Below are 14,077 nucleotides of genomic sequence, written 5' to 3'. Positions count from 1 at the left end.
ATCTATCCTACACAATACATACTATCTGCCTTTGATTCATTTTTTTCAGCTTCATATCAACTATGTTTTTTCACAGTACCTATTCTGTAGATATTTCTAATCCAAATGCTCACATGACCAATGAACATAACAGGAGATTCCAAGAGAATGCAGGTGAGAAGACTGGTGAACTAATTTTCAGAGAATCTGATAAGACTTGCTAAACAAGTGGTGTGACTTAAAATTATCCTTAATAAGGAACTGAGATATGAAAATAACTAAAGACAAAACTCAGATAAAAGGGTCTTCCCCTCTATTTGAGGGCCTAGATCGGGTTTTCAAAGTTTTCAAAGTGGGATCCATGAACCATCTGCTGTCCGAATCCTCTGGGGTTGGCCCTTGTATCTTCACTTGTAACCAGCATTCCAGGAGATGTTCATACACATTTAAGGTTGAGAATAACTGACTAGGAGAGTAATATCCACATTTTCCATTTTTGAAGCAGGCAAGAAGAAATACCTGTATCCCTTCACTCTGAAGTAACAGGTAAAGGATAATGGATTCGGAATCAGAAAAGCTGATTTATTTTCTTAACTTTGCTCCTCACTGGCCTATGTGCTTAGGCAAGTCACTTACCACTATATTCAAATACAGAGGCTGGAGGAGATGACCTCTAAGAATACTTGTCACTGGAGGAGTTACTGTTTCCACTGGAACCATGCCTCATCACCTCATATCCTGCAGTTTCCTGCCACCAAACTGAATAACATTCACTCTGACCCAGAATTATGTGGTAGGAAATAGCTGAGAAAGTGACTCAAATGTCACCTTCTCAGTAAGGTCTTCTTTGTTGATCTTGTCTAAAAGAGTAAGTCCCTGTCTCATGCTTCTTACTCTTCCTACCTAATTTACTTTTCTCCATTACACTTAACACTATGTTTCTCAATCTTTCAACCAAGCAATCTTGCTTATTTGTCTGTTTCCCCCACTGGACTGTAAGCTCCATGAGAGTAAGGGTTATGTCTGTTCTGTTCTGTTTACTGCTACATCATCTGGACCTTTAACAACCCCTGGTATATAACAAAATATAGCTTTAAAGTTCTCATCATTCCCTTGGCTACTTCTCCCCCCTCTATCTCCCACTCCCTTTGTTCTGGCTTTCTCTCCAATTTTCTCTCTCCTTTTCATCACACTGTACCCTGACCCCTTTACACATTTAGAGCTGCGGCAATAAAGATGGGATAAAGTGGACATATGGGTAATGGAGGATAATTCATGCTCATTTTCAACTTTTTAGTTTGCCCAAATGAATCTCAGAGGAAGGAAAACTCCTTCCCTAGAATTCTGGAAGAAAAGTTCTTCCAGATCTGAGACCTCTGGCAGAGTTTTCATTGTGCACAAAGGATACCTTGACCTCTGAACCCAAGTTTGAGGGAAATGCTGATGATCTTTGTAAAGAGAGAACCACTAATGTGCTTATGTCATAGACAAGAAACAAACAAAGAAAACAACATTCAGTTCAAACAAAAGAATAGGCAATAGTCCCAAAGTATATGTTTCATTGAATTTGAACCTAAATTTACTCAGACTACATTTGGACTTCCTGCATGAAAGGCTCATTCACAGGACCATGTGGAAGCTAGATTATTAAGTCCATTGAATGTATCTCTGGCTCCACTCTCAGGCATCTTTTCCATTCCCTCTTTTTTCAGAGCTGCTGAGTCAAGTATTCTATCTTCTTTCTACCCCTTTCAGAAGGCATTACCCATTTTTGCCCCCACAGATACCCTTCATAGGCAAAACTTCTCCGTACCTCGGTAGACCAAGGAACCTGGGCCACCATGTTAACAGGAAGGATAAAGCGTATATTTTTTTTGTCACCTGGGGCTCTCTACAAAAAAGGCTAACACTTCCTCCTTTGCTATCAACCTTGTTGGTAAAGCAAAGGATAGAGATTTTTAGCTTGGGACTGAAGAAAGGGATATTTTAGGGTAGCCTTATTTTCCACGTCCTTCCAATGCAGCCATGGAGGGAGCTGCCCACTCTGAAATAACCAAGATGAAAGCATCTCTCAAAACCTTAGAATCAAATTTAGCACACAAAGATTGTGATTCCATTTAGCCAAATGAAGACTTTCTTGGGACTGATTCAGCAAACTCATGTGAGTCCCTAAGAGTCCCAGGGCCTGGCAGGGTGCTCAGTAAATATGTGCTTAATGAAGATGGGAACCTAAGTCATATGGAAAGCTGACATTTCATATAAATGTTGGCTGATAGTGAATATAAAGCAACTGTTAAAGATTTGGTTTCAAACTGTAGAAGGGCCAAATGAAAAAAAGACAGCAATTCTAAAGTAGAGATTTATATTTTCATCCAAAATGAATTAAACACTATCGTTTCCTCACTGCTGGATCCCCAGCAGATTTCAGGTGTCTTGGGATGTGACCAATGCTATATTTCAAGCTTAGTGCAAGCAAAAAGCACCTCAGTCTCTCAACCTCCCAGTCGATGCTCCTTTCAAGAGGTTAGCAGCAATTTCCTTAAAAAGAGAAACCCCGTGGCTGGTCAGTTTTTACTCTCGATTGACAAAATAGCTTTTGACCCTTTTGTTTAACTTCTGATTTGGAGAGGATGATAAACCAGGTCACTAAAAGGTAGAGAAGGGGAACTCACAATTTTCCATTTTCAAAGATTGTTGAGAAAAAGATGGCTGAAATGAGTCTAAAGCGATTCTTGGGCTTCCTGGTCTGTTTCCCTGACCCTAATGCAATTGGGTTGGTTGCAAGTCAGTTATTTGGAGAAGGACATGGCAACCCACTCCAGTGTTCTTGCCAGGAGAATCCCAGGGACAGGGGAGCCTGATGGGCTGCCATCTATGGGGTCGCACAGAGTCAGACATGACTGAAGCAACTTAGCAGCAGCAGCAGGTATTATGCCCTTTGCTAGATGCTGTTCTTTCCATCCACTCATTCAACAAATACTTACTGAGTACCTACAACAGTAATGTTGTGAGATGCTAGACAAAGGTAGCATGATCCCTACCCTTCATGTGATTATAATCAAAATGGTGGGGACAATTGTTCTGGAAGCAGAAACTTTCAACTAAATATAATCAAAATGACAGTATTATATATCAAAGCCTTACTGTGTGCCTTGCACTGAGCCAGGGACTTGTATGTATGTTATCTGTTTGAATCCTCACAACAGCCTAGCAAGTAGGCTCTTACTTCTCCTTAGTTTACTGATGAAGAAAATGCACATCAGAGAGGTAAAGTAACTTGCTCAAGATCATGTTGCTACTAAGTTGCAAAGCTGGGATTTAAAAACATATCTGTCTGATTCCATAGCCTACGTTTTTTCCAGAACACGGTATTGCCTTTAGAGAGGCAGTTAAGAGAGCAGTCAGAATTTCCCATCGTAGAGAAACCAGATCTTCCCCCTCACGTTGACTGTCTTAGTCAACTGACTGTCATGTTGACTGTTCAGCCTGCTATAACAGAATACCATAGATGGCGTGGCTAACACAACAGAAGTTTATTTCTAACAATTCTGGAGGCTTGGGCATCCAAGATCACGGCGCTGGCAGATTCAACGTCTGGTGAGAACCCCCTTCTTGGTTCACAGATGGCTGTCTTCTTGCTGTGTCCTCACCTGGTGTAAGTGGGGGAGATAGCTCTCTGGGGTCTCTTTTATAAGGGCACTTATCCCATTCTTGAGGACTCCATTCTTATGATCTAATCACCTCCCAAAGGCCCCACTTCCTAATATCATTGCATTGGGGGTCAGGATTTCAATATACAAATTTTGTAACAATGCAAACATTCAGTACATAATGTTTACTTCTGCTCAGGGGCCTCTGTTCGTGGTTAGAATTACTATGATTTAAAAATTGCACATTCATCCATTTTTTTTCCCCAAAGAACTTTTTCTATTAACTTGAAAGGAAATGGATTGTGGAATTTTAACCTGCCTTGTTGAATGACTTCTAATCAGGAATTTCCCTTCTTTAATCATTCAATATGGCAATCAAGAAGAATAAAAAATGGATATACAGTGTTTATGAAACCATGATCTTGAAACAAGTAACTGAGTCAGAGGAGAGGACAATAGGTCACTGTGATGGGCTTTTCACTGCTTAAGACTTCAGGTACTAGCGTTACTGAGGCTAAGAAATTACTTATTTATACCTGGATTATGCCCTAGGCATAGGACAAGAGAACAAGGCAGCATCTCTCCAGCCAGGATTTTGTAACCACACCACTTAACCAATGATGCTGGACTACAGAGAAAATCCTTATTCATACATTCATGTAGGGCCCTTCCCACCTTAGTGTCTTTGCTCCAACTGTCCTCAAATTTGGAAGGTTCTTTCTCTGTTTACTTGGAAAAATCTGAAATTTCTATTAAAACTCAACTAAAATTATGCTTTTTCCAAGATGACTTCCCCAACAATTTCAGTCAAAATCAATGCTTCTCTCATTTCCTCATTAACCTATAGGTCTATTTCACAGCTGGCTTTTTATCAGAATTAGATTCAGTAAGTATTTTTGCCTCTGTGAGATGGTAAGCTCCGAGAAGGTCAGGGATTTTATCTTGTTCATCTCTGTATCCATCCTAGTATCCAGTACAGTATGTATCAAATACTATACTAAATAGCAAATGCTTATTGAATTATACTTGACTGAATAATAAAAAATGAAGTCCATTCTTTCTAGACTTCAATTCCTACTCCCATTTCCTACCTGGGCCTGGGACACAAAAGTCAGCAGGGATCCCTTTGGCTTTGGCATCAGACCAACCTGTATTCAAATCAGCACTGCAGCTTCCTAGCTGTGTAAACCTAGGCAAACCATTTCTCTCTCTGAGCTTCAGTTCTCTTTATCTATACAATCAGGATAACAACTCTCATGAAATTACCAAAAGGAATAAATGAGGTAGGTAGGTATGTGTGTGTGTGCGCCACACACTGCACACACACACACACACACACACACACACACCTTAGTTTCTCTTATCTCATACTTTTTTATGGTAGGGAAAAGGCCTAATATAGGAAAAACAAGCATTAACCCAGGATATCAAGGAGTGTCAACCTACAAGTGGCCGATTTACTGGGTCCCTACTATTATCCTAGCACTGTGCGAAGTTCTATAAGGGAGATAAAGAGCCTCTGCCTTCAGAAAGCTAACAATCTATTGGGAGAGGAAAAACAAATTCTTGAGAAACACACATTAAGAACCCCACCAGGCATATACTAAATGCCCCAAAGATGAACAGACAATACATGCCAGAGGAGGAACAGGCCTGACAGACTTGAAGAAAGCTTAAAGGCCCTCTAAGGAATAGGCTGGAAGTTAATGGAAGGAAGAAGAGACTGTGGGCATTCCAGTCAGAAGAAATGACCTATGTTCAAATGTGAGGGTGGAGGTACGTTCAGAGGGTTGGAGAACAGCCAAGGCGCTAGACCTACAGACTTCAGAGACGAGGTAAGAGGTGTAATGAGTGAGTGTTGGACAGCAGAGGGCCTTGAGTGCCAGATTAGGCATAACAGTACAAATCGCTGGCAAACAGCAGACTAGGGGCTCACCTTATTGGAAAACTGATCTCCAATTTGGGAAGCATTCCTGCTGAGGTCATGCCTTATGTATGTATATAAAGTGACCACTATAAGAAGTAGGCAGGACCGCTGTGCAGCAGGAAGGAGGCTGAGGAGGTGAGTTATCCAGGATCAGACTCCACAGTGGAGGAGACTCGGCCCTTTGTTTCTAAGAATGGTGACAGGCATCCCTTCCCCCACCGCAGCTGCCCTTGAGGCATGCTGGGGGCTGACTCCCCAGAGGGATAACAGAGCTGTCCCAGAGAATCCAATGGGAACAGGCGTAGGCAAGGCTCTCCTCTCTCCACCCCATCCAGCCCCAGGCTGCACACCCCACCCTGCACCCACAGAACTGAAGTTTACCAGGACAGCCCCAGGAGAGGCTTGTTGGCCCTGGACTCTAGGGCCAGGCTGCCTGCTCCCCTCATTTGCCTGGGGTGGGGGCAGGAGTCACGCTGATTGGCTTCCAGCTGGCTTTGCTGAGCTCTTACAATAATAAAGATGGGACTCTTTACCAGTGAGGTCATGAATTGAAGAGGAGAAGTGGGGACAAGCTTTGCACTGCACTATGGGCTGCCCCTACCACCTGCTGGGCAGGAAAGTTTTCTTCGGCAGGAAAGAGAAATAGTGAATGGGGAAAGGCCAGGTGGTGGGGTGGTTTGCTCTGGGAGGCTGGCTGGAATGAGTGTGGCATTGTGAGCCTCTGGCTCTGTATGGGCAAGCAACAAAGTAGCGGGGACCCCTTATCAGGTGAACTCAAGTGCCCATCAGCTCACTCCATCAACTGCTGCCCCTCCTCCCCCAAGCGTCTCTGGGCTGTTTATTTTCTTAGAAGAGGGGAATCTGCATGTCAGCTCATTTGCATTCTTTGGTCCCAAACAAAACCATATTAAAGTGCCCTGAAGAGCTGGCTAACTGGGAAGGCTGTTTGCCTTGGGGGGAAAAAAAAGTCCTTACATTTGAAAAGGAATCAATGTAGTATTCTATTTTCCTGCCAAGTACAATGCTTGCATTAGAGAAAGAAAATCTCCCATTCACTCTGATCAGACTGAATGTAATGGTTAAGAATTTAGCATCTTTTTCAACAGCTTTTAGATATTTTATGTTTTCTTCATTCTTACCAACTTGTTTTGAGTCCTGTAAATGTAGCTGGAGAATGAAAGGAAGTAAAGAAGAGAGCAATGGCTTCAGCAGTGGCCTGGTATCCCTCAGGAAGCATGGACGCAGTTGCTTTTCTTACTTGGGAAACAGATGGTGTTTTATGCTTAACACAATCAGCACCGCCTCTCTATCTGTGCCCCTAACCTTCCCCACCTGTGTGAAACCTAATCAGTGCCTAATGAACATACTTGGAGCTGTCTGGATGGAATTAGTCCCAGTAGGAGCCGGCCTTCAGGTACCAGGCACTCTCTTAAAGCTGAGTAGCTGCAAAAGACAAGAAATCTTTACATTAGAGCTAATTAAATAAAGGTCTGCCTCTGCTAAAGACGTTTTGTTTTTTTCCCCTCCTAGAAAGTAGACAAGACTCAGTGTATTACATTGTTAAGCTAATGTTTACCCCTCTCCTCACAGCAACCATGGACAAAGGTTTATAGTTTGAATTTCCTCTAAATACATGAGACATCCAATGCCTTTTCTGTCATCTCCACTCAATGTGGGCTGCTTTCCCTGGATCATATTCTCCTTTGTGTAAATACATGCACAACAACAACAGCAAAGTTCAGGCAAAACTTGCCAGAAGGCTGCCCACCAAACCATTCCCTTTTGCCAAATCTATGCTTTTATCCCAACGAAATAAACAGAGGACTTAGTCAAAGTGCTTACTTGAAACACACACACACACACACTGTGATGTTAGCAAATTGTTACTGACATATTTGAAATTTTATTAAGAATTGCAACAACCTAGAGGCTTCTGGGTAATGTGCAAATCGCTAGGAAGAAATCCACCATTTTCTGGTCAAAAGCTGTTTCTTTTGATGACATAACAAGGTCAATAGGTCATGGTGGCTCCATTACTTCACCTTGAGTTGAACCCTTTTGATGACATACCAAAGTATAAATCATCATGGATTAGCCAGAATGCCCCTCTTCTCACCCCACCCATCTCTTTAGAGTTTCTAAGGAATAGGGACCCATAGACTCTGTTTTTACTGTGCCTTCATCTCCCTACAGATTTCAATGGAGGGTCATGCTAGTGCTCCTCACCCATTACCTTTAGGATCAGAAGGAGGCTAAGTTCCCTCCCAGGCTCATTTCCTTGTCATCTCCTAGAGTTCTATAAATCTCTAAATAGGAGGTCAGCAAACTATAGCCCTTGGACCAAATCCTGCCTACTGCTTGTTTTTGTAAATAAAGTTTTATTAGAATACAGTTTGCCTATTTGTTTATTATAGCCTATGGCTGTCCGAGTACAATAGTGAGATTAAGTAGTTGTGACAGAGATTGCATGGCCCACAAAACTTAAAATACTTATCTAGCCCTTTACAGAAAAAGTTTGCTAACCTCTGTTCTAAGGCTTTGTGTTGTAAAGTACTAGTTGGGCTATGCTAGTCTTTCTGTGGAGCTAGTTGTATTCATATTTTGAAGATTTGGTGGTTACTGTCTTATCTAAACTTGCCTCAGGACCTATTTACCCTCAATTCACAGTAGGTAGGAAACAATGAAACAGTGGCGATTTTCAGTTTTACTTAACCAGATCCAGAGAGAAATGAAGCTTATATTCTGTGCCCTTGCCCATCTGCCCTTATCTTGTTGGAGAAGGTGAGACAGGAGAATCTGGTATCTTTCCTCTCAGACCTATGTGGCACATAAGAAACCACAAATCACTTCTTTTTAGCAGAAAACACAAGTGACAAAGATGCTTCAGAGGACAAGAAATAACAAGGGTAGGAGTCCACTGAGAGAACTTGACTCAAAACACAACACTTTGTATTGACCCTGCAACAGCTCCAGAAACCTCAGTATTCCTTTTGGCCATGGCTTTAGCTAACGTGGCCTTAAAAGCTTTCCCTAAAAATTGTTACCCATTTTTGCTTGTGTTTGTTCCTCAACTTGGGAAAAAAAAATATACAGCTATATTGCATTTCTAAACATGATAAGCTTCAAGGAAGAACCTGCTATAACTGAAAGTCATTGGGAAATATGGATTTCAATACAGTTCAGCAACAGAGCAAGCTGTATTTCCAAGCTAGGAAGAATTTGTACCCTCCAGGGAAGTCTTTAGCTAGTTGGTAGCTTTATTTTTCTAAAACACTAGTAGAAACTTCGATTCAATTCAAAAAACTTTTTAAGTGAGAGAAATAATCATTATGAGAAAAGAGCTATTCTTTCTACCTAGTATTAAAAATGATAATTGTAAAAATATATAAGGACTTAACTATGTACCAGCCACTATTTCAATTACTTTACATGCATCGCATCTCAGATAATCCTCACAACTTTCTGAGGTTTCTATAATTTTTATTTTTAATTTTTATTTATTTTTATTCCTATATTACAGAAAAAAACATTCTGAAATCAGAAGGAGGTCAAGTAACTTGCCCAATGTCACAACAACCAATAAGTGGTTGAGCTGGGATGAAACTATCACTTACTCCGACTCTTCCACTAAATCAGGAGCACGTGTACCTTGAGTTCTCCTTCCAGTAACAGGAATAGATTTCCCTGAACCATTCATACTCTCAAACTTGCTTCTCTATTGTCCAGCAGCAAATGCTATATGACATCTCTCTGGGTCCTTAAATTAGAGAAAAGCTAAGCAATTCTGGCTGGGTTCTAGCCCATGGGCTATTTTACAAACTGCCTTGAACAGAGGCAGAGAAGAAGGCTGCCTGCACAGGAGAAGCATCTGAGGAGTGCCTACCACTGAAGCAGTCCTTTCTTTAATAGTCCTCTGGCCAAAGGCATTGTTTCCCTGAAACATGTTGGGTAAAACATAATAGTCTTCCACTTAGCAAGGAGAGCTGAAGGCAGGGAAGAAAAAGAAGTTAGAAGATGATTGCTGTAGTCCAGGAGGGATACAATGAGGATCTTAGTGGTGGCAAAGGTGATGGAGAGGAGGTGCCAGAATCAAGATATTATGAAAACTGACGTGACCTTGTAATTGTATTGATGAGGATGGACTAACTGCTGTAACATATACACTCTGAAATGTATAATCACTCAAACCTCATAGAAGTTTCTTTCCTGCTCATGTAACAGTACTGGGCACCTGAAGAGTAGGCAGATCAGTCCTTATGCACGCAGGATGCCAGGCTGACAGCAATCCACCACCTTTAATATGTGGGTTCCCAGGTTGTCCAGGGCACCATCTCCATTGCAGCCAGAGAAACACCTACTTCCCTAAAGCGGATACCTTTCAGTGAAGAAAAGTATTGACTTCAATGAATGACTTATTCATCAGACAGTTTTTTTCATGCACCACTCTCTATTCTGTTTTCTCCTAATACTCTGGACATATCTCTTTCATAGCAGTTATCACACTACACTGAAATTGTAAATTTACCTGTTGCCCCACTAGAAGATGTATTCTTTGAGAATGAACACCATGTCTTATATACATCTCCACACATTTAGTGAAAGTGTTAGTCGCTCAGTCGTGTCTGACTCTTTACAACCCCAGGGACTATAGCCCTTCAGGCTCCTCTGTCCATGGAATTCTCTAGGCAAGGATACTAGAGTGGGTTGTCATTTCCTTCTCCAGGGAATCTTCCAGACCCAGGGATTGAACCCGTGTCTCCTGCATTGCAGGCAGATTCTTTACCATCTTAGCTATCAGCACTCAGCTGAGAGTACAGTAAATGCTCAACAAAAGTCAGCTTTAAAAAATGAATATATGAGTGAATGCATGAAGTCATATTTCTTAATACCCATGGCTTCATCATCTTCTCAATATAAAGATATTAGCCTTCCTAAGATCTACCTTTATGTTATATAAACTAGCCCACAGAACAAAAGGGTACAAGTTGATCTAAAATAAACTGAAAATGGGGGTAATAGTCTATCCATAGCCTTTCCCATCTTCCTAACAACTCAAATTCAAAACTGAAACTTTTTGACCAATAGAAGTACTAACGATGTCTAGCAAGCAATCCTGTGAAGGGTGAAAAGCCAAATCTCCCCTGGATTTGGTTACTGTACCGGGAATAATTGAATAGTTTAAAACATGTCTGCCTTGTAACTTGGCTAGCCTTTATATTATAACAATGAAAATTCACAAATGTGTCTAGGGAGTCATTTATGCACTGGAGTACCATATAAGAAACCCAATTGCATATAATAAAGTATATAATGCACATAAACATTTAATGAAGAGTAAAAGCATTGCCAGGCCTCTCCAGGAGCAGCCCTTGACTCATACTCTCCCCTGAGATCCCCTACAGAAGGAAAGGGTTAACCAGATGTTCCACTCCTGCAGAAATGGGAGGACCTAAGCCAGCTGCAGATGGTATAAAAGTAGGAAATGAGAGAGCAAGGTCTGGGGCTGAATTGTAGTGAATGGGGGCAGGCTCATCCACTGGTAGTCAGCAATAATGGCCTCAGGGGTTCGGCCTGATTTCCCCCAGTAAGAAAACCAGGTCAGCAATTGGCAGACTTCAAGGTGCCTATGTAATATTGTGCTTCACAGTTTGAGCTGTTGAGTCAAGTAGATCAGGAGGTGAATCCTGGCCCTACCACTTACTAGCTGTATGACCCTGAGCAAGTCACTTAACCTCTCCGAAGCTCAGTCTGTAAGTTGGAAGCAATAACACTCCCCATCTCCCAAGGTGGTTATAAGAATTCTGTGAGATAATGCAAATGAAAGTGCCTGGGCTCTACTAAGACCTCAAGAAATGATAGTGGTTGTCATTTTTATTATTAGAATCCAAAGTCAGGAGTATTTACCCTTAGGTTTTCATCTAAATATTTTATTATAATTTTAGCTCTTATGTTTAAGCCTGGATCCATTTTGAGTTCGTTTTTTAAATTTATTTATTTTAATTGGAGGCTAATTACAATATTGTAGTGGTTTTGCCATACATTGACATGAATCAGCCATGGGTGTACATGTGTCCCCCCATCCTGAACCCCCTCCCACCTTCCTCCCCATCCCATCCCTCAGGGTCATCCCAGTACACCAGCCCTGAGCACCCTCTTATGCATCAAACCTGGACTGGTGATCTATTTCACATATGGTAATATACGTGTTTCAATGCTATTCAAATCATACCACCTTGAGTTCGTTTTTGTACACGGTATAAAGTAAGAGTCCAACTTCACTCTTTTGCATGGGGATATCCAGTTATCCTAACACTACCTATTGAAGAGACTAGCCTTTCCCCATTGAAAAGTGGTCTTGACATCCTTATTGAAAATCAGACAATCATAGATACATGGGTTTACGTCTGGACTCTGAATTCCATTCCATTGATCTATATGTTTATCCTTCTGCTGGCCTCCTAAAATTCCAACTTTCAGCTTTGGGTTTCTGAGCTCCATCTCCTGCTGGCACACGTTGCCTCTCCCTCCAGATAATGTCTTACACAGTCTTTTTTAAAGATGTCTCCAAGCTGATTTTCCTATATGTCCATAGCACAAAAGCAAATCATCCATAACACCCAAACAATGCATCTCCTTTCTCCCTCTGCTGCTTTTATTTTTGCTTCCTTCTCTATCCCCTTCTCTTCTTCCTCGGGTCTACAGACAGTGACTTTAGATTTTTCAGACAATAATTAGGTACAGTGTTTTGTTTCTCCTAATCTTCAAAGGACACATATCAAGCTTTCAGAATCATCTCTTCTAAGTCCCTCTTGCTTGACAAAAGGTGTGGGGAAGGTCCCCATCTCCCCACACTGTATGAGGCACAGTGGAAAAGTGGCAGAGCATGCCATTGCCATCCAATCTTTCTCTGCAAAGGAATGCTCTTTCTCTCTATGTCTTTAACTTCAACCCTTTAATACCTTCAAGATTGCTGATGGGATATGGATTGCAAAACTTGTTTCTAGAAATCTGCATTGCAAGTCTCATATAAAAGGGCCCCACTTTAAAACTGAGGATATTGTTCTCAATCTTTTGGGGCCTAAGCTAAAACTGAGATGTAAAGAGTCCTATTTTAATATCCCTTTACAAATGAAGGATGAATACATAAATGAATGAATGAATTTCAGCTTCTTTCTCCCACTCCCTGCCACTTTTTAGTTTAATTCATTGACCAGCATTGTGCAACCAAATTTTATTAATACTGATCAACAATCTGCTGTGTCAGTCTGAAGAATCAAGTCCCAACAATGATAATATTTTTTAAAATCATAAGTATAAAGTCTTGATAGCTAATAAGCAAATATTTATGTAAATTGAATGGATTTCTTTTTTTTTTAATTGAATGGATTTCTGATTTCAAGTTGGTACAAATATTTCTGCCTCTCTTCCTCTTGAAAAATCACATAAAACCAATAAGAGGAACAGAGAGCAGCAACACAAGCTCTATCTTCGATGAAACTAGGTATGGTAGCTAGTCTCCAAAGATCAGATCAGATCAGTTGCTCAGTCGTGTCCGACTCTTTGCGACCCCGTGAATCGCAGCACGCCAGGCCTCCCTGTCCATCACCAACTCCCGGAGTTCACTCAGACTCATGTCCATCGAGTCAGTGATGCCATCCAGCCATCTCATCCTCTGTCGTCCCCTTCTCCTCCTGCCCCCAATCCCTCCCAGCATCAGAGTCTTTTCCAATGAGTCAACTCTTCGCATGAGGTGGCCAAAGTACTGGACTTTCAGCTTTAGCATCATTCCTTCCAAAGAAATCCCAGGGCTGATCTCCTTCAGAATGGACTGGTTGGATCTCCTTGCAGTCCAAGGGACTCTCAAGAGTCTTCTCCAACACCACAGTTCAAAAGCATCAATTCTTCAGTGCTCAGCTTTCTTCACAGTGCAACTCTCACATCCATACATGACCACAGGAAAAACCATAGCGTTGACTAGACGAACCTTTGTTGGCAAAGTAATGTCTCTGTTTTGAATATGCTATCTAGGTTGGACATAACTTTCCTTCCAAGGAGTAAGCGTCTTTTAATTTCATGGCTGCAGTCACCATCTGCAGTGATTTTGGAGCCCCAAAAATAAAGTCTGACACTGTTTCCCCATCTATTTCCCATGAAGTGATGGGACCGGATGCCATGATCTTCGTTTTCTGAATGTTGAGCTTTAAGCCAACTTTTTCACTCTCCACTTTTACCTTCATCAAGAGGCTTTTTAGTTCCTCTTCACTTTCTGCCATAAGGGCGGTTCCTAGCAATTCCTCTGTTCTCCTGCTCTTCCTCACATCAACAGCTGGAGTTTATTTTCCCTCCCCTTGAATCTCGGCTACTTGTAACTGGCTTTGACCAATGGAATACAGCAAAAGTTACATTCTGAGAGTGCTGAGCACAAGCTTTAAGAGGACTCACAGCATTCACTTCCTTCTTTTAGGAAACTGGGTACCATCCAATCAGAGTTCAAGCCAAATGGAAATGTCACATGGAGGAG

The sequence above is a fragment of the Bos javanicus genome, chromosome X (genome assembly GCF_032452875.1).
Source record: "Bos javanicus breed banteng chromosome X, ARS-OSU_banteng_1.0, whole genome shotgun sequence".
Taxonomy (NCBI): Eukaryota; Metazoa; Chordata; class Mammalia; order Artiodactyla; family Bovidae; genus Bos; species Bos javanicus.
The sequence above is the reverse complement of the archived record's forward strand: the minus strand, read 5'-3'. Positions refer to the sequence as shown.